General features: G+C 35.2%; 1 protein-coding gene across 2 annotated transcripts in view; it reads right to left on the bottom strand.

The window, feature by feature from the left end:
* Nucleotides 1-25,737, bottom strand: part of PLS3 (plastin 3) — an 85,899-nt gene that overhangs the window by 58,093 nt on the left and 2,069 nt on the right. The window lies entirely within an intron of this gene.

Raw genomic sequence — 25,737 nt, 5'->3', positions numbered from 1 at the left:
AATTTTCTAGCTGAGCATTCCTTAGACAAGTTGCTTAAGCTCTTGTGCCTATTTTCTTATCCAGGAATGATAATAGTAACTACTTCACATAATAGTAACTACTTTGTACATTGTTGTTTAAGTGATTTAATGTGAGTTTAAAATTTAGATCGTAGCCTGGCACAAGGTAAGCATTTGATATGGGATCTCTAGTCTTATTACTCAAATTTGCTTTTTAACTGATGTAGCAATTCCAATCAGTTAATTGCTAAATTAAGCAACTGGTTTGTGGGGAGTTCCCTTTAAGGGAGAGAACTGAAAATCAACAGGAGTGATATACCAGGCTTAGGAGACCCTGTCTAATACTGAAAATCATTTGAAAGGAAATGGAGCACAATGGGAGCAGCAGGGTCTTAGGAGTCTGACAAATTTGAAGTCTGTGTGACCTTGAACAAATTATTTAGCATCTCTGAACCCCATGTTCATATCTATAAATGTGGAGCTAATTCACAGGGTTGCTATGATGGTTAAATGAGACAATATAAGTATATAAGAGCATCTGGCTCCAGAATGGTGCTCAGTAAGTGGCAGCCGTTATTATAATCTACCTGGGATATAACACACATAATATAATATCACCTGTTCTATCTTCCCAATAGGAATCAAAGTGAGATAATAGCTACCCTAGTTCTTTATAAATAATATAAAACAAAGACAGTGAAGTATTTTATGATAATATACTTAATTCCCAGAATAAGGAAGCGACTCACACTGTACTCACTTGTAAAGAGGATCGGGATAGTCCATGTTAGGAGTGTTCTGTCCTCATCGTTAACCACTGTTAGCAGACACTGGATTACATTTTATCTCCTTAATAGAAGCACTTTATTTCATCAATCACAAAAATCCCATAAAATATCAAAAGGCAATATAATCCAGAACAGAAGGAATATACCAGCAGGAGCCAGACGGTATGTTTTTCCATGTCATTGTTGCTGACTCACTCACTATGTCAAACCTCTTCAACTTTCCCAAGTCTCAATTTCACCATTTGTAAAACAAGCATAGCACTATCTGACTGTGGCCTGTCCGGGGATATATGAGATAGTTAGTAATTCTCACGCACTTTGAGTTACATGGACAAGGATATACATATATGTATTATCATGCATTTTACAGAGAAAATTGGGTCACAGGCAATTACCTCAGGTGAGAAGACAGTATCAGCATCAGACCAGAGATGCTGGTTTTTTTTTTTTTTTTCCCAGCCTTACTCTTTCTTCAGCTATACTTGTCACTTCAAACCTTTCACATGGCTCTATCCAACTGTTATTAACTTCTTCAATGTTAAGGCTACCTAGAAACAGCTTCCTTGACTTTCTCTTTCTTGGTCATCTGGAATATATAGGCTTTCTAGTTTTCTGAACTCTAAGGCTAATCTTTGGTCACAGTAAAATCTGTCAACACCAAGCCACTGATTTTAAAATCTATTCACCATAACATAACAGAATTCATTTAAACTATAAAATATTGTGGTCAAAGTTCTAGGAATGGATACTCCCTTCAAATAATTAGCTTCTAATTATTAACCACTAAAATATTGCCCAAAAGGCTGTTCTATCACATCAGTAGTTCAACCAGTTTTCATCTGTGGCCTATTTGTAACCTTCTAAATGTTTCACTCATCATCTGAGGTATGTGTGGTGTACGGGGTGGGGGTGGAAAGAGAGAGTATTTGTGTATGTGCGTGTATGTGACTCTGTGTATGAACAGATTTCTATTTTTACTATGGGTAATGAAAATTGGTTTGGGAATAGAAGATGGTGGCAAGGGTTATGTAATACATTTCACATTTTTACAAGCAGGCCACAGAATGAAAACAACTTTTTAAAAAAAAATTCTTACTCGAGGATATTTTTCCATTTATCTTCAGACAGAAAGTGTGTGTGTGTGTGTGTGTGTGTGAGAGAGAGAGAGAGAGAGAGAGAGAAAGAGAAACACCGATGTGAGAGAGACACATCAATTAGTTGCTTCCCACACGCCCCAACCAGGGCTAGGGACTAAATCACAACCGAGGTACGTGCCCTTGACTAGAATTGAACTCAAGACTCTTTGGTCCACGGCTGATGCTCTAACTGCTGAGCAAAACTGTCCAGGGCTGTAAATGACTTTTACACTGCATTTCAAATTCATTATGATGAATGCTGAGGAAAGCCAATGGAAGCAAACCCATGTTTTATCTGTATACGTAACAGTCTCAGTCAATCTCAATCTCAATCTCTCTCTTTCTCCAAACAAATTCATAAAGTTACAAGTTCATACACATGAACCTGTGAACACACACACCCGTCAGGGTGGAAAGGAAGGAAAGAGGCACACCCTATGCTGCATGAGTTTCATAGACATACAAGTGTAATATAAAGTTAGAACACAAGATTCAGATATAGTATTTTTAATGTATGTGCCAATTTTTATTCAAACATCATGCTCTCTACCACACCCAGTACTCAGTATCGTCTTTCCATGTGTGACATATACAGTGGAGGCCTCACCCACTGTACTTAATGACACACCTCAATAACACTGCTCTATTGTCCTTTAATGAAACAAAATTTTACCCATCTTCTTGATTTATAAAGCCAACAAATAGGTAACATACATAGTGAGTGAAGAACTGAAGCAAAGGGATCTAACATAAAACAGATACCAAATTAACATATAGGAAATTATTAATGTAATTTTAGACTATAATGGAAAGTTTAGGAAATTTATAGCAGGAAAAGTATTGGGTACACAAACTTCCTGTTGCATGGATGTGTCAGTTTTAACAATCAAGTAGATCTGGTTTATGTAATCTTTTTTTTTTTTTTTTCATTTTGGGGAGGGAATAAGCCACAAAATATCCTGATTTGAATATTCCAAGGAATGTCTCCCCAATAAATCTCTATTAGCTCTGTATTTGTGTAGCAAGTAATCAAACCAGAGAAATTTAGAATAGGATATCTTATTATATATTAAATTATAAACCTTGTCCTAATCACTAAAACAAAAGATTGAAATAGACGGTAGGTTTAAGTAAGAGCTCTTCAAAATTTATCAACTGAACTACACATAGGGCAAGAAACTAATTTAAAAGACATGTATTGTGACTATAGTTAACAATACTAAATTGTGTATTTTAAAGTTGCTAAGAGAATAGATCTTAAAAGTTTTCATCACGAGAAAAAAATTGTAACTGAGAGGTGGTGGGTGTTAACTGTATTTATTGTGGTGATCACTTAACAACATATAAAAATATCAAATCATGTTGTATACCTTAAACTAATACAATGTTGTACATCAATTATATCTCAATGAAACTGGAAAAAAGACATCTATGTTCTGTTCATAGCTAATCAAATCATATACAGGAAAAACTTACATGCTCTATACCATTCAAAAAAAGGACAGGAAAGGACACAAAGCACAAATAAAACACCCAACTAACTTAGCAGTTCTTAAACATTTTGGCCTCAGGACCTGAAGACCTCAAAGAGGTTTTTGATATGTGCGTTAGAGCTATCAATGTAATTTATCATATTAAAAATTACAACTAGATGATTTTAAAGGTATTTATTTAAAACCAAAATAAACCAATTACATGTTAATATAAATAACATTTTAAAATAAAACCTATAACTATATTTTCAAAAATTCAGTGAGAAGAGTATGTTGTAGTATTTTGTTTCAATTTGGTAATTGCTTTGTTGTTTAACTTAATACAATAACAGCTGGATTTTCATATCTATTTCTACATTCAATCTGCTACAATGTTGCTTCATTCAAGCATATGAAGAAAATATAGTCTCCCACCGATATGCTTTTGAAAAAGAAGTATTTTAAGAGCCTTTTCAGATAATTATGGATATTGTTTATAACACTATGTCAAAACTCAAGAAGTGGAAGTTCATTTAATGTTACTTAGAGTGTGAAATTAGATACCAAATAATGAAAATTTCATACTCTGTTACATTAAAATCCATTGGTCTACCTTGTACTCTAAAGGGACCCTTGAGTCATGCTTGATTTTGTAACGTCATGCACTGGTCATTTGGAACAATACTGTTTGGCTAATGCAGAACTTCCAAATGTTGTCACGCTTCATTTTACAGTATCTAATAAATCACTTTCATTAAAGACACCATTGATCTCACTAGAAAAGTCTAAGCACTGACACCTGGTTGCTGATGCAAATTTGCAAACACTTGAATTTTTCCTTGAAAGCTCTAACTTTATCATTGGCAACAAATATTCTATTTTTGTTGCAGTGACAGGCACACTTGATTTAGTTCTGATAAAATAGCTGTCAAATATTCAGGTCTGAATAATCAGTTAATGTGTCATTTGATCTTTTAAGTAAAAATGGGTTTTTATTTTTAAAAATGCAGCTAGTTTAGCTTGCAACTCAATTGCACAAGTGCTTTTCCTCAAGACAACCATTGTACATCCACATGCAGCAGAAATGCTTTTAATGTACTTCCCATTTCATCACACAGAATACTAAAAAGATGTATACCAAGAGTTGAAATTTAATAAAATTAATTTTTCCTGCTTCATCAAGAACATCTGTAAATGAAACCCATTTTGTATGTCTTTATCTAAAAGGGAGAGTGTTGTTTTGAATACAAATGACTACTAATACGGCGTGGTGCTACACCCTGCATGCTAAGGCACCAGTAGTTTTATGCACCAGTGCAAACGTCAACACAGTGAAAAATCAAGTCACATTTGAATGTTACTATGCAAGTAATTTTGACTGCCAATGGCCCATATGCCACACATTTTTGAGAACTATGCTTAACATAGTGATATTTATGATGGAGTCATTCACTTTTAGAGACAAAAAACATGAGGGCTGTAGGTTTTTTTCTGTTGTTGTTGTTTGTTAAGCCTCACCTGAGGGTATTTTTCTATTGACTTTTAGATAGAGTGGAAGTGAGGGAGGGAGAAAGAGAAACATCCATGTGAGAGGCACATCCGTTAGTTGCCTCCTACAGGACCTTGATCAGAGCCTGGAGATGGAACCTGCAACCCAGGTATGTGCTCTTGACTGGGAATTGAACCAGTGACCCTTTGGTCCGCAGGCTGACACTCTAACCACTTGATCCAAACCAGCTAGGGCAGGGCTGTAGATTTTAACAAGAAATTTCAAAACTGAGACTACAATTAATTACCAGAATAGGTTTTTAACATGAGTTCTGTGCTATTGAATTATGAAAGGAAAAATTAACTCATTAATATCAATTCTGAGGGGACCAATCTACAGTTTATCTACTCCAAAGCACATTTTGCAGAATTAGGCTCATGTTCATGACACACGAATTTATCAGGATCATGTAATTTAGGAACTTTTAATACGTTTTTAGAAAAGATTAAGAAAGGAAATATGTTTGTTACAAAACTACTTAAAATATTACAAACTACAGGCACTGTAATATTTATGGGTAAAATAAAAAGTAGGATATTTAAAAGCTAATCTCAACAACAACAAAAAAAAGAGGAGAAAAAAGATAAAAACATCAAATACTGAGAACTGTTGAAACTGGGGGGAGGTTCATCATTTTATTTTGCTTTGTATTTTTCAAATTTTCTATAAAAATACATTTTTAAAATTTCATATACTTATAAGAAAGCTTTTGGTATTTTGGAAAACAAAAATAAAATTCCTGGCTTGTGTTTATCCTTAGACAAACACTGAATGAGCATCCACTCTGTAAAAGCCACTGCATGAGATGGCAGTAGGAAATATAAAATTTTATGAAAAATATCTTTCACATCCATGGAGCTCATAGTGTCTGTGTCCATATATGTAATAGATTCCTTAAAATGGGTATAATCCCTCCACTATAACCATCCTAAGGAGCACTTATATTATTGCAAGCCACAGTTTGAGCCAATTGAATTACAAATCATTACAATGCAATTTTAAGAAGAAAAATGGCATGAAAAGAAAATACATAAAGGAAAGTTAAAAAATAAGAAATGAGACTCTCTTTGGTTTTCCTCTATAAAAGGAAACAAATAAGAGATGTGAGCAAATATGGGCATGACCACATCATTTTTCTACACAACCCATCATTTTATTTCACTTCAGGACAGGAACCATCATGTCATCTCCTTTTGAGTCAGCTCTTGTACTACTCACACAGGCAAAAATAACTGAGCAGTACATTCATTTTCCACAATGAACATTAAATACATTAAGTATTCTACTATACTTCTTCGAATGACAGAAGATGTTTACAAGTGTCATACTTTAAAATTAATTCCCAGAGCTACTACAGCCTTTCACCATCATCCCCTCCCCAAATTAAGCCCTTCTACAGACTAAATCAAGCTAAACTTATAACAGTTCTCAGTTACTTAAGATCTAATTGTAACACTGATAAATAAAAAAATAAAAGTGAGAATAAAAAAATCAAACTAATAAAAAATAAATTTAAAAAAACAAATGTTTACTTTATCAGCTTCTGGCTTATTGCCACATATTCCAAACAAATGGTCAATTTTTTCTCTATTCAAACTTCAGATAAAATGTGTTATAGTTCTCAAAACTTTTTTAATGAGGGTTGTTAAAAGCTGAGTGATAGCATTACATGATTTTAAATTGTTCTGTCTTATTATTTATATTTATTAAGCTCTACAAAGGCAGTGATTTGATTACTTTGTTCACCAATCTATCTTAAGCATCAAGGACTGTGCCTGGCACAGGGTAGACACTCAGTAAGTATCTATTAAATGAATACATGGTAATGACATTGCCTTCTAAAGGAATTAAACTCACTGTCATTTGCTATAGTGGTTTATTACATAATTAAGAGCAAACTTCTGGCTGAACTTTTAATGCAAATAAAATAAATATAAAAGGCAGCCACTCTTGTCCTACTGAAAAACTACAAAATACGATGATTTCTAAAAGCTAATCCGGCCAAATAAATGATAGGTTACATATTTCTAGTGGCACCAAATCCATAATATTTGACAGTTAAAATGGTTTTCATTTATTAAAATTTTTTTTCCTTTATTGATTTTATAGAGGGAGGAAGTGAGAGGGAGAGAGAGAGAAAATCGATGAGAGAGAACATCGACTGGCCGTCTCCTGCATGCCCCCCACTGGGGATTGGGCCCACAACATGGGTATGTGTCCTGACCGGGAATCGAACTGGTGACCTCTTTGTGCATGGGCTGATGTTCAACCACTGAGCCACACCAGCCGGACTAAAGTGGTTTTTAAAACTTCTTCACTTTTCATGGGACTACATCAAACTAAAAAGCTTCTGCACAGCAAAAGAAACAGCCATCGGAATAAAAAGGAAACCCACTGTATAGGAGAGCATCATTGCCAATGATACATCAGATAAAGGGTTAATTTCCAAAATATATAGAGTACTCATACAACTCAACAAAAGAAAGACAAAGAACACAATTAAAAAATGGGCAGAGACCTGGCCAGTTTGGCTCAGCGGTTAGAGCGTCGGCCTGCGGTCCAGAGAGACCCGGGTTTGCTTCCCGCCAAGGGCATATACCTTGGTTCCAGTTTGTACCCAACCCTTGTTGGGCCATGCGGGTGGCAATCACTCAATGTGTCCCTTTCACATTGATGTTTCTCTCTCTCTACCTCCCACTCTATCTGAACAAAAAATGGAAAGAAAAAAAAAGGGCAGAGGACCTAAAGAGACACTTGTCCAAACAGTACATACAATAACCAAGAGACATATAAAAAAATGCTCATTGTCACTAATCATCAGAGAGATGTAAATTAAAACAACAATGAGGTATCATTTCACACCTGTCAGAATAGCCGCCATCAACAAATCATCAAAGAACAAGTGCTGGCAAGGTTGTGGAGAAAAGGGGACCCTAGTACACTGCTGGTGGGAATGCAGACTGGTGCAGCCACTATGGAAAACACTATGGTGTTACCTCAAAAAATTAAAAATTGAAATGCCATTTGACCCAGTGATCCCACTTCTAGGAATATATCCTAAGAAGCCTGAAACACCAATCAGAAAGAATATATGTACCCCTATGTTCATAGCAGCACTGTTTACATTAGCTAAAATCTGGAAACAACCCAAGTGTCCATCAGTAGATGAGTGGATAAAAAAAATCTGTGGTACATGTACACAGTGGAATACTATGCAGCTGTAAGAAAGATCTCTTATCCTTTGAGATGACATGGAGGGACCTGGAGAGTATTATGCTAAGCGAAACAAGCGAAGCCGAGAAAGACAAATATCACATGATCTCACTTATTGCTGGGATATAATAAACTAAACAAACTGATGAACAAAATAGACCCAGAGTCAAGGAAGTAGGGTACAGACTGACAAACCTCAGAAGAGGGGGGTAATGGGATAAACCACAGAACTTATATGCATATATGCATAACCGATGGACATAGACAACAAAGCTGGGGACAGGGTGGCGGGTATGGGGAGGAGGGTGTCAATGGGGAAAAAAGGAGATACATCTGTAACAAAATAAAAAAAATAAAAATAAAAAATAAAACTTCACTTTTAGAAAATGAAAGCATTTCAGAGAAAAGAAGTGGGGTGGAAAGTATAAAGAACTTTAAAGTTTTTTGAGTTTTCCCTCAACTTTTCCACACAAAAAAGAAAAATCTCACTTAGCTATCAAGATTTCACTGCTTTATCTTTTTCTAAACTTTAATACTACTACTTTTTGACCTCATAAAGAACAATCAAACCTTCAAAAGAAAGAGCTGCTTTAGCATTTCCTGCCTGCCTGCCCTAGTCCAAAATTAACCTTGTCAGTTCTTAAGAAGATATGTAAAACCACTTAAATGACTAATTCAGCTGAAGTGGTAACATGAAGCCATAGTTTACAGGACGCTGGTTTCTACTTGTTACCAGATGTTTCCATCATTTCAAAGTGTTAAATGCATTCATGAAGAGGTTCAGATATGTTTGCATGTGAAATATTTTCTGACTTCCGCTATTATTGTGGCAACATGTTCCCAGAGAAAAATTGTTGCCTCACTGTATAATAAAACATCCTTAAGATCACCAATATTCACTTCAAGAGCCATCAAGTACTTTATGTTAGTCTAATTCTTCCATGTAACTCTTGCAAACACATACATACACTTTTAAAAAGCAATACAAATTAATTTCATTTCATTGGGAGTTTGTCATAAACAATCCACTTGAAGTTCTAGCTGAAAAATTCAAATTCGTGTTTGTGAATACTTTTGGAATTTTTTTTTAGACAAGTAAACTGTCACCACCTTTACATGGTTTGGGGTCTTTTTGCCAGGTATAATTCAACAATTGTACTGTTTTCTACTTCTACCCATTCTTCTCCAGTTATGTTAACTTCTTTGGTTATGTTGCCATTAAGGCTTTATTAGCTTAATTAACATTTTTTAAATCTCCAGAGATAGTTTAATTCAACAATGGTTGCTATTTTCTACACATAATGGTCATTGTTAAGTTTGGCCCAACACAGAATCCTGAACACAATGTAGATTTATCCTTAAGATTGGCAGCAAAAGTAACAGAGTGTTATAAAGTGTTATATCCCCTTTCTATTCAAACAACAATGCCCACCTGGTGAGGTGATATGATGCCTATGTGATGAGAGGAAGTGAGGTGAATGACATAGGCATTGTGACATGTGACATTGTGTTAGGCTACTTACTATAAGGGTTACTGGAACATAAGTACTGTGACAGTTGATCTGATAACTGAGATGTCTACTAAGTGACCAGCAGGTGGGGAGCATATATACAGCATGGATATGCTGGACAAAAGGATGATTTACATCCCCCAGTGGGATAGAGTGGAACAGTATGAGATTTAAATCTTATGAATTGTTTATGTATGAAATTTTCCATTTAATATTTTCACATTATGATTGAGGACGGGTAACTGAAACCATAGAAAGTGAAACCACAGACAAGAGTGGGGATATTATACAGCAAATAAAGTCTCATTATAATTAATTCTGCTATAAACCACATGGCTTTTGTGGCCTTCACTTACTAAAAATCATATTGCTAGCAAAAAAGTCATCTATACAAGAGTAACTTCTTACCTTTCCCAGTTTATCCCTCTCTCTGGTACTATATCTCAGAAATTGGCTAAAGCCACTAGAGAGTTCTTTTGATGGGGTAGGCTGTCCTAAGCTCACTGGCTCTGAGATTTCACTGCTTTAAAGAATGACCTTTTAAAAGTCTCTCAGTAGACCAAATAAATATAAAAAATACAGATAACTTGTATGTGAAGAAAGAAATTGAGATATCTGCTATCATTATACAAGGGTGGGCAAAAGTAGGTTTATAGTTGTGATAATGGGAAACATAGAGTATATTCTTGTATTATTATTTATTATTGTCCATATGAACAACAGTAAACCTACTTTTGCCCACCCATGTATTGCTTTCTTCCTTAAATTACACTTTTTTCAGTCATAGGATATGTACCTGTACATTGCTGCAACTGTGACTATTACCCAAACAAAGTTAGGAGTAGATGGAGAAGAAACAAATCACTGATATTAGTGGTAGCAAATTCCACTGTAATGATAATACTAAAACTATAAACCATATGCTATAACTTAGGAAAATCTTTATTATTGAGAAGTAATTCTGCTAACTGTATTTAATATAGTATAATTGGACTTTGATTTACAAATTCCTGCTTTTTAAGTCTAACCACTTAATACCATATTCATAATATTATAGGCCACCAGTGATATACAAGGTGGAGAAAAAGTAGGTTGATAGTTGTGAGTAGGCAAGAGTTTATTCTTATATTATTTATTAATTATTGTATTATTTTCCATACAAACAACTGTAACCTATACTTTTGCCCCCCTCATATTTTACTACAGCAATAAAAGCCAGTTTATAATATAAACAGGGTAGGAAAAAGAGCCAAAAGAATTTTGAAGTCTTAACCCTGAATCATTAAACAGTTCCTTTTGCCTTTTTTTACGCCTAATAGTTTCCAAGAGTCCTTTTCAAATTAAGAGCTTCACTAGATTCTTTTTGCAATTTTAAAAACATTTTTTATAATAAAGCATGAGAATACACAAAAATTTTAATTTAAAAACTGATCTACTATTCACCAATAATAAACACATCTCAAAATCCAATACCCTAAATCCTAATGCCAGTGGCATATTATATTTTGCTATTTGGGAAAATACATTTGTTTGAGACAACAGAAGAGGTAAACCATACTTTTCTTAATGCAGAACAATAGGTTTAGGAATCTTGTAAATAGAAATCTAATAGGTGGTCTTAAAAACATACTAGAAGTAAGCCTTCAAAAATGTTTAAATTAAAAAAAAAGATCAATAATTTCAAACTTGAAATTTGTACACCTAAATCAAGACTGTGTCATTCCTTTGGGGGAAAAAGCTTCAATTTTTGGCAATGAAAAAAGATATCCAAGTTGTATCTGAAGAGAAACAAGGAGTTAATATTCAGTCAATGATTTAAAAAACATAAAAATAAGCATGACTTTAAAAAATATGACCTACCATGAGACTATAGAAGAAATGAAAAATTTTCTTCCTTAATGGTATTACCATAATAACTTAATTAATATCATATATGCAATCTCAAAATTCTAATTTATTAATACAATTCCTATCAACATCTTGGTACAGTTTTTTGTAGTCATAGACCAGTTTATTCCAAAAATTTTATGTGGGAAAAGACAGGCCCTAGAACAGGTAAAATACATTCAAAAGTAAATAGAGTGGAATCACTCACATTTAGGTATAGCAATCAAGACAGTGTGGTACAAGTATCACCTCACACCTGTCAGAATGGCTGCCATCAACAAATCATCAAACAACAAGTGTTGGTGAGGGGGTGGAGAAAAGGGGACTCTAGTACACTGCTAGTGGGAATGCAGACTGGTGCAGCCACTATGGAAAACAATATGGTGTTACCTCAAAAAATTAAAAATTGAACTTCCATTGGACTCAGTGATCCCACTTCTAGGAATATACCCCAAGAAGCCTGAAACACCAATCAGGAAGAATATATGAACTCCCATGTTCATAGCAGCACTATTTACAATAGCTAAGATCTGAAAACAGCCCAAGTGTCCATCAGTAGATGAATGGATCAAAAAGTTGTGGTACATATACATAATGGAGTACTATGCAGCTCTAAGAAAGATCTCTTATCCTTTGAGACAACATGGAGGGAGCTGGAAAGTATTATCCTAAGCGAAACAAGCCAAGCAGAGAAAGGCAAATATCACATGATCTCACATATTTGTGGAATATAAGGAACATAACAGTCTGAGGAACAGGGTCGTCCCAGAGAAGTGGAAGTAGGGTACAGACTGACAATCCCCTGAAGAGGGGGTGGTGAGGGAGAGATAAACCACAGAACTTATATGCATATATGCATGAACAGTGGACATGGACAACAACGCTGGGGACTGGGTGGGGAGGGAGGAGGAGGGAGGAATCAGTGGGTGAAAAAGGGGAAACATCTGTAACAAAAATAAATTAATTAATTAAAAAAAAGAACAGTGTGGTATTGGCAGAGTAATAGACACAAAACAATAGAACAGATCAGAGAAGCCAGAAATAGACCTACACAAATATGCTCAACTGCTTTTTGACAAGGATTTAAAACCACAATCGCAGAGAAATGGTACTGAAATAATTGGACGACCATAAGGAAAAATATAACTTTGACCTAAACTTCATACCTTTATACAAAAATAAACTCAAAAATAGATCACAGAGTTAAATGTGAAACAGAACACCATACAACTTTAGAAGAAATTTTTGAGAACCAGGTTTGATGAAGAAGTCTTAGACATGACACCAAAAAGACAACCCATAAAAGAAAGTATTAATAAATCTGGCCTTGTCAAAATACATACTTTTGTTCTATAAAAGAGCTTGTTCAAGCAATATAGAGATAGACTCATAGAAGAAAGTAGGCAGACATCTCTGGCAGGGGGAGAGGGAGTTGTTGGGGATGGGCAGTGGGACTGAGCAAAAAGAGAACTCATAGATATGACAACAGCGTGGTGATTGCTGGAGGTAGGGGAGTGGAGAGAGGTGGAAGAGGGCATAGAGGGGATAAATGGTGATATATAAAAAAAAAAGAGCTTGTTCAGAGGATTGAAAGACAAACTACAGAGTAGAATAGCAGTGTAACACATAACTGACAAAATATTATCTAGATCATATAAAGACCTCTCAAAACTCAACATTTAAAAAAATCAAATAAGAAAATAGGCAAAATATATGAAAGGACATTTCACCAAAGAGGATATAGAGATGGGAAATAAACACATGAAAAGATGTTCAATGTCATTAAGCATTGGAAATGCAAAATGAAACCAATATGAGATATCACCACACACCTATCAGAATGGTTAAAAGGCAAAACGATGGCAATACCAAATGCTGACAAGGATGTAGAAAAACTGGACCACTCCTACATTGCTGGTAGGAGATTAAATGGTTGAGTTAGTGTGGGCTCTGGCCTTATTTCTGGCCTTAAATTAACAACTGCCCCTCTTCCAGGACTGGACTGGGGAAATTGGGACACTAAAACCCCAGAAATGTAATTCCACATTAATAAAAACCATCCATTCTCCCGTGTGAGTCTAAGAAAATTAATTTTATAAAAATGTCACAAGAGCCCCACTCTCATGAATATCAGAGGCATCTGGTCCCCTTGTTCCTCTGGCAACACTGGGATTCCATTTATATAATATTTTTTCAAGTGAAAAAATTATACAATGGTGAACAGACCAGTGGTTTTCAGGAGAAGGAGACAGGTGTTTGTTGTTATAAAAGGGTAACAAAAGGGACTCCAGTGGTGATGGAACTCTTCTGTATCTTGACTGTATCCATGTCAGAATCTTGATTTTGATATCATATTGTAAGTTTGCAAAAGGTTACCACTAGGGGAAACTGGGTAAAAGGTACACAAGATCTCTGTGTCATTTCTGATAATCACAATGTGTCTATGATTATCACAAAGTAAAAAGTTAACTAAAAAATGTAATTTGGAATACAGAATATACTACAATTAAACTGATAGGTAAAAGGGAAGAAAATCCACTTACATTAACTCCATATGGTTTTAAACATTATTCCCATTAATCTTTCCAAAACATTATTTTTTTACTTTATTTTTATTCCATTATTGACATGACTCCACCAGAGTATTTGATCTGGGTAAAACATTTTTCTTTCTGTTCAATACTAAGACAAAAACTGATATAAAGTAGAATTTCAGGGCTAGAATCCATTAATGCATGACAACTTAGGTATTTGTTATTAGAAATATATTTTACTCGTTTAAGTGATACTTCTCTCTAGTTATTCACATGGCTCACTCCTTGATCTCCATGTCTTGCCTCAAATAATTCCCCCAGTGAAATCTTCTGTGACCACATGGTTTGAAATGACAATGCCCTCCTTCCCACTCCCTATTCCTTTAACCCTGTTTTAATTTTCTCCATTAATAAATGAATGAAATGGAAAATTTTTTCTTGGTGATAATACAAATACTAGCTCTACAGAAGTGATAAACTCCAGTTTAGAAGAAATCAAAAGTGATGAATCCTATCATGTATATAGAATATACTGTATTGGAATTAGTTTTCAAAATCTTTTGGATGCATTACAATATAGGAAACTTTAAGATCAATAATTAGGACTGTAGTTTTGTTAGCATAAAGAGTACTTTGAATTAAAGATATGACCTAGAAAAATAATTTACCACTGCAAAGCTATTTGCCAATGCATTTCCATTAGCTATGGAAAAGCTGGAAGCTGAAGTTACAAGTGAAGTGAATTTCAGAGAGTTCATGTCAACTTTAATAATATGGCATCTGACATTTTGTTAACATCTGAAAGAGAACACCAGTCAGTATTAATTGATTCAGGGAAGAAGAGGCATTCCTATTAAACAAAGTTGAACACTGGATGTGGTGTTTAAATTCATGCTGAGAAGAGTGATGGATCAGGCATCAGGAATCCCCGTCCTCTACCACTGTCTTTGAAAACTGTGCTGAGAGAAATAAAAATCAATTAGAGCCCAGCTGGTGTGGCTCAGTGGTTGGGCATTGACCCATGTATCAAGAAGTCACTGGTTCAATTCCTGGTCAGGGCACATGCCCAGGTTGTGGGCCCAATCCCCAGTGGGGGACATGTAGGAAGTGGCCAGTCGATGTTCTCGCTCATGGATGTTTCTATCTCCCTCTCTTCCTCTCTCTCTAAAAATCAATAAAAAAAAGAAAAAGAAAAAAATCAATTAGAGCTCTGTTCCCTGCTTTCCTTTGCTTCTTAGAGTAGGTGTTCAGTAAATGTGTCTAAACAAAGAAGTTTGTAAACATCTACTAAACAATAAGTTTTACAAAAGGTGACTCTAAAACTTTTACAGGCTTTCCATTATTCAAGTAAATATACCACTAGGGACAAAGGTACTTAGAACAAGTTGAAGATAATCTAGTCAGCATCAGGAAACAAGAAAAAACAACTATACTTAAATGTAGAAATCAATATTGCTCAGAGTCAATCAAAACAAGGATTTACATTAATAGCAGAATAGTGATAAACCATTATCTTGTCAGTACCACCTCTAACTCATTAGCTGACCTGTGGTTATACATTTATTTATTTATGTTTATCCTCACTGGAGGATATTCTTTCATTCATCTTCAGATAGAGTGGGAGAGAGAGAGAGAAACATTAATGTGAGAGAGACACATCGACTGGTTGCCTCCCACATGACCCCGACCAGGGCCAGGGACGAACTGCAGTTGAGGTATGTGCCTTTGACAGAAATCAAACCAGCGACTCTTTGGTCTGTGGGCTGACACTCTAACCACTGAACAAACCGGCCATGGCAATGGTTATACATTTAATATTAACATCTCCCATTATTCGTGACAGCCAAAAAGTGTAAACAACCCCAATGGGTAAATGAAATTTGAACCATATAGACAGGAGGGTATATAATGCATTGAACCCTCACCCAAACTCACACTTCAGATTAGCTGAGAGCCCATCTGAGCTTCATAAGTCAGATGTATAGATTTGTTTGCTTCTTTAATAACATTTGCTTGCTTTAATGAATTGTTTTTTTCACAACACAATCATCTGGAGTTTTCTCATTCAGTCGTTTATACAAGAAGACAAGAATCGAGGTTGGGGACATTCCTCTCCCTCCAACTCAGGGGGCTGTCCGATAACACCTCTCTGGTGTCTGTGAGAGGTGACTGTTTCAGTTTGTCATCTACAAGGGAGCTCCCATAAGACTGTCAGTTGATTTCTCAATAGAAACTTTCTATACCAGAAGGAATTGGCATGAAATACTCAAAGTGATGGAAAGCAAGGACCTACAACCAAGACTACTCTACACAGCAAGGCTATCATTTAGAATCAAAGGAGAGATAAAGAGCTTCCCCAATAAGAAAGTGTTGAAGTAGTTTAATACCACTAAACCAGTATTACAAGAAATGTTAAAGGGACTTCTTTAAGAAGAAAAAAAAGATGAACAAGGAAGTATCACCAAAAAAAATATTTTCACTGACTAAGGCAAATACATAATAAAAGCAGTGGATCAGCCTGGCCAGTGTGGCTCAGTGGTTGAGCATCAACCCATACACCAAGAGGTCGCCAGTTCTAATCTTGGTCAGGGCACGTGTCCAGGTTGTGGGCCAAATTCCCAGTGGGGGGCATGCAGGAGGCGGCCAATCAATGTTCTCTCTCATCAATGTTTCTATCTCTCTCTCCTTTTCTCTCCCCCTCTCTCTCTAGAATCAATAAAGAAAAGAAAAAAAAGCAGTGGATCAACCAACAATAAAGCTAGTACAAGGTTAAAAGGAAAAAGTAGGAAGATCATGTGTAATTACAACAGGAAATTAAGGGATACACACAAACACATGCACACACAAAGAAGTAAAAATAATGACAAAATATAAGGAGGGGGAGAATAAAAACAGTGGTGATTATAGAATGTGTTTGAACTTAAGCAACCATTAACTTAAAATAGACTGCTATAAACACAGCTTGGTATATATGAAGCACATAGTAACCACAAACTAAAAATATACAAGAGATATACAAGAAATAAAGAGAAAGGAATTGAAACACAACACCATAGAAAGTCAACAACATACAAGAGAAGAGAGCAAGAGAATAAGAAAAGAACAGAGAATAACTACAAAAACAATCAGAAAACAATTAATAAAATGGCAATAACTACATACTTATCAATACTTACTTTAAATGTAAATATATTAAATGCTCCAATATAAAGAATAATGGATAAAGTGGTACATATATACAATGAACTATTACTTGATCATAAAAAAGAATGTAATCTTTCCATTTGTGACAGCATGGATGGACCTAGTAGGTATTATGCTAAGTGAAATTAGCCAGACAAAGAAAGACCAATACCATATGATTTCACTTATATATAGAATCTCAAAAACAAAATAGACGAACAAGCAAGACAGAAGCAAACTCATAGATGCAGAGAACAAACTTATGGTTGCTAGATGGGAGGGGGTTTGGGTGACTGGGTGAAAAAGGTAAAGGGATTAAGAAGTACAAATTAGTTATGGAGATGTAAAATACCGTTTAGGCAATATAGTCAATAATATTGTACCAACTATACATGGTGTCAGGTAGGTGCAAGATATATGGAATCACTCTGTATGTTGTACACCTAAAACTAATACAATATTGAATGTCAACTGTACTGAGAATAAAAAGTTAAAAATAAACAAAAATATTTTAAAAAATATTTTTAAATTGATTTTTATATAGAAAGGGAAAAGAAGAGATAGAAATATTGATGAGAGAGAAACATTGATTTGCTGCCTCCTGTACACCCCCTACCAGGGATTGGGACCAACACCCAGGCATGTGCCCTGATCAGGAATCGAACTAGTGACCTCTTGGTGCATGGGATGATGTTCAATCCTCTGAGCCACACTGGTTGGGCAAAAAAATTAAAAAATTTGTAAGTGAAAAAATATTTCTTCTTTACCTCTAAAGTCGAGTAGTTCTTACAATGAAAGTGCAATGCATAACATTTACTTATGAACATTCTTTTAAAACAACTAAAAGAGAAAGAAAACCAAGTAAGTCACTTGCTTAGTCTTATAGGTTTGCATCATTATGTATTGTATTCAAGGTAACTCATTTGCTGATTAGGATTTCACACTCTAATCTTTATATAGTGGAATATTATTCATCCATAGAAAATAATGAAACTTACTATTCAACATAAACTATTTATGGTCATTTATTTTTCACTCTTTCAAATGTTTATAGGGAGACCTGCTGTGTGTCAGGTGCACTGTGAAAGAAATAGGAGAATGGGGCCTCCCCTCAAGGTTTATTTTCCTTCCTCCCTAGAAGTATAGTTCTCTCTATGGTACATGGCAGAGATATAGTCCTATTGTCTTTGAAGACAACCATATAGAACAGCAGACATAATACATCCAAGCATAGTACATTCATTCGATTCTCTCCCACTGAAAAGAAGCAATGATCAGATTTGGAATCCTGGGTTTTCCTGCTCATTTTAAATTCTGTGACATTCAGGAAGTTCAAGGCAGGAAATTAAGGTATAAGCTATACTTGTAGTTATTTACTATTATCCTTAATTCAGATAAAACGACAGATTACTGTACTACAGATAATATTTCCACAGCTGCAGAACCAACTACTGCAGAAGTACATGCTGAGCACAACATCTACAATTTAGTAAAGCTGGAAAGAATTTTATTTTTGTAAAAACTAAATGGGGTGTGGCTCATTTTCTTGCCAAACGGCTATTTTATTCCAAGACACTGGTGTCTGCTGACCTTCATTTATAGGCTGAGCAATGTTCTATTTAAGTAAAATTAACTCATTGTGGATACTTTTTTAGGATGCAATAATTATTGCAAAGAAATAACAATGTTTAAATTTGATTTGTTCTTAGTTTAGATTTGGTTATAGTAGGTTAAATGAATGTCTTTGTTGGCACAATGTTTGAATTTAGAAATTATTTCATGTTTAGAAAAGGGGCCATATTTAAGTTTATTTTTTACATATGAGGATATTTTTAGGTTTCATGAAATCAACCATTACTTTTGTGTTTTTCTCTTATACTAAACTGCAGGAGTATCTTATAGATCCTTGTAGCTCTAGCACCTACCTGTCTTCATTCAACTTTTATTTAGTTGAATGAATGATGAAACCATTCCACAAACAGGTATTGTCTGTGTTACTATCCTTGGCTAACTATTACTCCATTTGAAGTTTGTACTATCTCAATATATACCTGAGAACTTCAGGAACATTTTTAAGTTTTCCTTTATTTGTAAATGGCTTATAAGCCTTCTTTTACATAATATATATTTCAAGGTATTTGACTTGACCTATCAACCTTCTCCTCGGCTTTACAGAAAATTCCTGTGGTTAGGGAAGTTTTCTCCTTTCTGCTGGCCCCTATGAATATATTCTAGTTTTTTTTTTCCTTTATTGATTTAACAGAGAGGAAGTGAGAGAGAGAGAGAAAGAGAGAAAGAGAGAGAGAGAGAGAGAAAGAGAGAAACATCAATGAGAGAGAGAACATCGATTGGCTGCCTCCTGCATGCCCCCACTGGGGAACGGGCCCACAACCTGGGCATGTGCCCTGACCGGAAATTGAACCAGCGACCTATTGGTGCATGGGTCAATGCTCAACCAGTGAGCCACACTGGCTGAACAGTTTGTTTTTTAATTCTCCCCATCCAGGATATGTTTTTCATTGATTCTAGAGAGAGAAAAAGAGAGGGTGAGAAACATGGATGTAAGAGATAAATATTCATTGGTTGCCTCATACACATGCCCTGACCCAGGATTGAATCCACATCCCAGGCATGTACCCTGACTGGAAATTGAACCCACGAGCCTTCAGTGCACAGGACGTCGCTCCAACCACTGAGAAACTCTGGCCAGAGCTTTAGTTTGCCTTATTTTAAAGTCCAAATAATGCTGGAACATTTGGATCTAGGGTAAGACACCAAGTACATGGGTTGGCTTATATTTTTAAACATATAAATCTATCAATATTACTTTTTTGTTATCTACACTTAATACTTTGGCTATATTTGTTTTTTAATCATCACAAGACAAAAAATAAAATTTAATTTTTCATAAACACTTGCAAAAATGATTTCATTGTAGCTTTAAACTGGAGACCCAAAAGCTACTCAAAATATTTGTTGAATGTGTCAATGTCCTTTATCATTTTCTGTTTTTTCCCTTTGAAAACTTCCATTGGAAGAAATAATGGGCATAATAAATTAAAGATTAATATATTTTGGACTCACCCATTTCTAAAGGCTATATATCATCTTGGAAAGCTATTAATTTAATTTATAAACTTCTGCCATCTCCAGTAGGGGGAGTGCAGGAGGCAGCCGATGGATGTCTCTTGATGTTTCTCTCTCACATAGATGTCTCTCTCTCTCTCTAAAAAAAAAACAAACCAAAAACATATTAAAAAAAGAAATACAAGGAAATAAGCTTTAAAAAGTATACTCATCTATGAAAGACAGTGATTCATTCAGTGTCAATAGCAAAATGTCAAACTGAATGCATACTATGTAATCAGCACATATAAAGTAGAATGCAATAATATCAATATTCAAAGCTATGATACTATCCCCATAAATTTTATTTTATAGATAGTAAAAACTTTATATATAAGTATATAACAGTTTAAGAGAATCAGAGTTACATTTTCAATGAATGGTTTACAAGATAACAAAAAATAATTTGCTATTATTATTTTAAACCAGAGATGGTAGAAATAAGAGCTCAGACTTAAAAAAAATGATTTCTGATAGCAAAAAGAAGCTACTCTTCAGAACTAGTCCTATGATACCAGGTTATTTATTTATTTTTTATCTTCACCCAAGGACATTTTCCCATTTCTGTTCAGATAGAGTTGGGGGAGAGAGAGAGAGAGAAACATTGATGTGAAAGGGACACATTGAGTGGTTGCTTCCCACACGACCCCAACCAGGGTTGGGGACGAATTGCAACCAAGATACGTGCCCTTGACCAGAATCGAACCCATGGCTCATTGGTCCATGGGCTGATGCTCTAACCATTAAGCTAACCGGCCAGGGCATCAGGTTATTTTTTTAAATATGTTTTTTAAAATTGATTTTAGAGAACGAAACATTGATCAGTTGCCTCCTGCATGCCCCCTACTGGGGGATCAAGCTCGAAACCTGGGCCTGTGCCCTGACTTGGATCCAACAGGCTACCTTTTGTTGCATGGCATGATGCTCAACTAATTGAGCCACACCAGCCAGGGCAATAGCAGGTTATTTTAAAAGATCTTTAACCCAGAGCTTTCTGCTTATTTCATTTTACATAACCACTATTACTTTAGAAATGATATTTTAACAAATGTCATCAAACATTATTTTAACTAAAGAAAAAAGTGCATGATAACTCAAAAGAACAACAGTTAAAAAACCATCATATAATTGGCAAGATGATAATAAACACTGAAGATTAATTCCAAGTTAATAGATTTGAGGGTAGGGGGTGAAAACGACCCATCTAGTCCAACACGTTTGATTTTTTTCAAATGAAGATTTATATTAACTTCTCACCTTTCCTGTGTTAATGATGGAATGCCATTTAAATATACAGATTATATTCATTATGCTTTTTTGCATACCTGCATGTTGTCTTCTCAATTATAAGGAGAAATACTTGATTTTTCGTGAGCAATTTTACACAAAACCTCCTATTACAAGCAATTACAAAACTAAGAATGAAGTATAAGCTAAGATTCTGTAATGATTAATAATGAACATCAAAACACTGCTCAGTAGTTACTTGAGAAGGGTAAAAAACAAAAACAAACAACAACCCACCACATTAATGGCTTTCACAGCCTACTTGGCACAATTGAGGGGATTAAAAAATATAAGAAAGTATTATGTATAGGTTTTAATTCTCTTGTTATTGACCATTTCTCTTATTTTTAATTGTATTATGTCTGGCTTTATTTCTCCTTTGCTCATGAAATTGGATGGCTGTAGAACATTTACACACAAGTAAAAATGTGGCAAGACTTAAGTGATGAGAACAGTACCATTTCTATAAACTCTTGTTAAAGTTCTAGTGTTTGTACGATATACTACTACAGTACTTTGAATTTATGTAGCACCTGTCTCCTGAAGAGCCAAGGCTTACATAGCTCACTTATCCTTTCAGCATGTCTGTGAAATACATAGATTGGAAACAGATGGCTAACAAATAAAGTAAAATCCAGATATGAACAGAGAACTTCCATGATTTACTTAAGACGGGCTATCTGTTCAAACTGTAGAGGACTAGACTAAAAGGTCTTGGATTCCACACTCGATGCCTTTTCAATTAACAACACTACCTCCTTACTATCAAACACATTTCTAGACTGGTAAGAAAAGTTAAGGTTTTTCATAATATAAAATCAGTAGGTTTAATATGCCAAAAATCCTTGTTAAGGAATGATATAAACGATACCTCTATATCTTAAAGAACTAACATTAGTCCTAGAATAAGCCAGTGGTAATCATCAATTTGTCAACAAGGCATTTAGCCTATTTTAATACAGGCACAATAAAAGTTGAAAAGTCAACTGATAAATATAAATAAAATAGGACAGACTATAACTATTTGAAAAAAAAATCCCAGGAAACCAAAAACCTTGAGCCATGCCCTCATTTTAGAAAGGAAAAAAATCATGGTGTCTGGCACATGTGTGTATTCAATGTTAGTTATCAATATAATAATTTTAAGTGGCTTTCTCAAGGTCAAACTATGAGTCACTGGCAGAGCCATGTCTACAATCCAGTTCTTCTGAAGCCAATTCCAACATGCTTCCTCCTTAGTATTTTAATTTTCACTTAACCAGCAATGCTTGTTCATTCCTAAAGCAGTTTATACTCACTAACACTTGTCTTTCAAGTGCTACAAATAAGGCAAATTCATTATTAAACATATTGAATGTTTTGAAATTGCCTCACCTCTATAACTACTTACAAGTTGGCCCAGGTATTATCAGATATTTTCCTAAGGCTGACAGTTCATGATTAGACAGTTTTTTGTATTTCTAAGCCATAACCTAACCACAAAGCTCTCTCATAACTAAAAACAGCTAGTTGTGACCACTAGTATCTAAAGGAGCTTCCAACAGCTTTTTGATTTATCCAAAAAGCTTTTTAAACTTTCAACATATTGAACATACATTACATGTTATGTCACTCTTAAGAATAATTTATACAGACTCAGAACATGATCTGTTTTCTTCTATAAACTGAGTTTTATTATTTTCACAGATCAAATTTTCCACCCTCTGGATTACTTTTCACCAAAAGAAAAATTACTATATGAGCAACTACAAAATACTTCTAAAAACAGATACCCAAGTTGTTATGTATAGATAGATGTTCATTTGCAACTTTATACCAGCTACTTTTGGAATCTGTACTAAAGAGCAAAAACAAAGTTTAGCATACAAATTCCACCTAGGTTATGTTACATCAAACACAACAGCAAATTCATGAATTTATCATATGTGCTAAAATATTATGTCAGTAAATTCCGTGGAAAGGCACGTAAAAATAATGCCTACCACAGAATATGGAATACTGAATGGCAAGTGGATTTTCTTCCTTTTCCCTGTCAGTTTCACCAAAAACAATCACTTTAATTCTCCAGCACCATGGCCAAACTACATCCTTCTTTTCAGTGAAAGTCATGCTGTTGGCCTAGGAGCAAAATTTTATTTGGTTTCTGATAGAGCTCTGAATACTGACATTCTGCCAGTATAAATAGTCATGGTCAGCCCGGGCAGGTTTGGCTCAGCGGTTAGAGTGTCAGCCTGCAGAACAAAGAGTCCTGGGTTTGATTCTGGCCAGGGGCAGGTATGGTTAGTCCCCAGCCCCGGTTGGGGTCCTGCGGGTGGCAACCAATCGATGTGTCTCTCTCACATTGATGTTTCTCTCTCTCTCTCCCTCCCACTCTGTCTGAAGATAAATGTAAAATTATCCTCGGGTGAGGATTAAAAAAAATAGTCATGGTCAAATCTAATGTGCATGTAACCATTCGTAGAACAGACTTAATCTCAAACAAATAATATTCAGTAGTTATAATTAATCCTTCTATCCCAAAGGCCATAATACAAAATTTTAGCAACTGAATCTCAGTGATGGCATCAGACTAGAGACCCTGGGCTTCCATGTTGCTTGTATTAAGTCACGGGCACAGGATAATTTGTGTGGCCCCCCACCTCAAGTAAAAAAGAGGTTGATAACTTGATAGATCTCACAGTAGAAATTCAAAATTAGACTTATAACCCCCTAATTTTAATCATAAATTGAGGTTCATTAGATCATACCACTAAAAAATGAAGTCAGCAATGTAGTCAGTGGTTTTAAATGAGTAGACATCCCAAGACAATGAAATGCTGTAGACCTAGTCTAGTGATGATCTTGTTTTGACATGAATTAATAATATTTTAAGTAGCTTATCTTTCTACCATTTTAACCTAGTTGGATAGTTGTACTCTCCTTCTTTTTGAGATTAAATATTTATTAGAATTTCAATCTAGAGCCCTGGCCTTGTAGCTCAGTTGGTTAGAGTGTCAATCCTATACGCCAAGGTTGCAGGTTTGATCCCATCAGGGCACATACAAGAAACAACCAATGAATGCATAAATAGTGGAACAACAAGTCAATCTCTCTCTTTCTCCCTTACCCTGTCTCTCTCAAATCAATCAATAAAATTTTTTTTTAAAGTTTAATCTAAAATGATATCACCTCACTTCCACTAAGGGGGGCGGTTTCTGTAAGTGTAGTTAACTCCAATAACTCAGGTGCAGTTTAAATCCATTTCCAGCTAATATGTGCCCCAAGGCTAGCCCTTGGGATCAGAACTATGTGCTTTAGTTATAGTATTTAGGCTCAGAAACCCATGCACAGCAGGAAAATGGAGTTCTGGAGTCAATCAGAGGTTGCTGCTGGAGACAAAGGGTTTTTGGCTAACACATACAAAGCCAAAATCTCTTAATGTTCCCAGTTTCATTTTTAGCTGCCCTAGTTGTTTTCAAGGCTGCATCCATTTTTGTGAAAGTAAAGCTTTTAAACTCATAACCTCAGAGATTCCTCTGACCATTTCTATACTCTGTAATATATAATCTGAACACCAAAACTGCCATGTTTTTCCTTACAGCAACCATAACTTGGGCCACAAGGGTGGGTATTGGTCAAGATGGGAGTTGTTTCATTGTCTTCTCATTATTTTACCAAACTTTGACAGGCAAAAGCCCAACCAAGTTGATTTGTCAAATTTTGTGTCCGCTGTTTTTGTGACCGATTTCTGATCCAATTAATTCCAAACCACAAATAACTGATAGTTAATTTTATTGTTCTTTTATAATTTTTTTCAGTTATAGTTTGCATTCAATAGTATTTTGTATTAGTTTCATGTGTACAGCATAGTGGTTAGACAATCATATACTTTACAAAGTGTTCCCCTCTGCATTTCCAGCACCCACCTGACACCATACATAGTTATTACAATATTACTGACTATATTCCCTATGCTGTACTTTACATCCTTGTGACTATTTTGTAATTACCAATCTGTATTTCTCAATCCCTTCACCTTTTCCACCCAGTCCCCCAAGCTCCTCCCCTCTGG

Source organism: Molossus molossus, unplaced genomic scaffold (genome assembly GCF_014108415.1).
Source record: "Molossus molossus isolate mMolMol1 unplaced genomic scaffold, mMolMol1.p scaffold_m16_p_2, whole genome shotgun sequence".
NCBI classification, from domain to species: Eukaryota; Metazoa; Chordata; class Mammalia; order Chiroptera; family Molossidae; genus Molossus; species Molossus molossus.
This window is presented reverse-complemented; position numbering and strand designations above follow the sequence as displayed.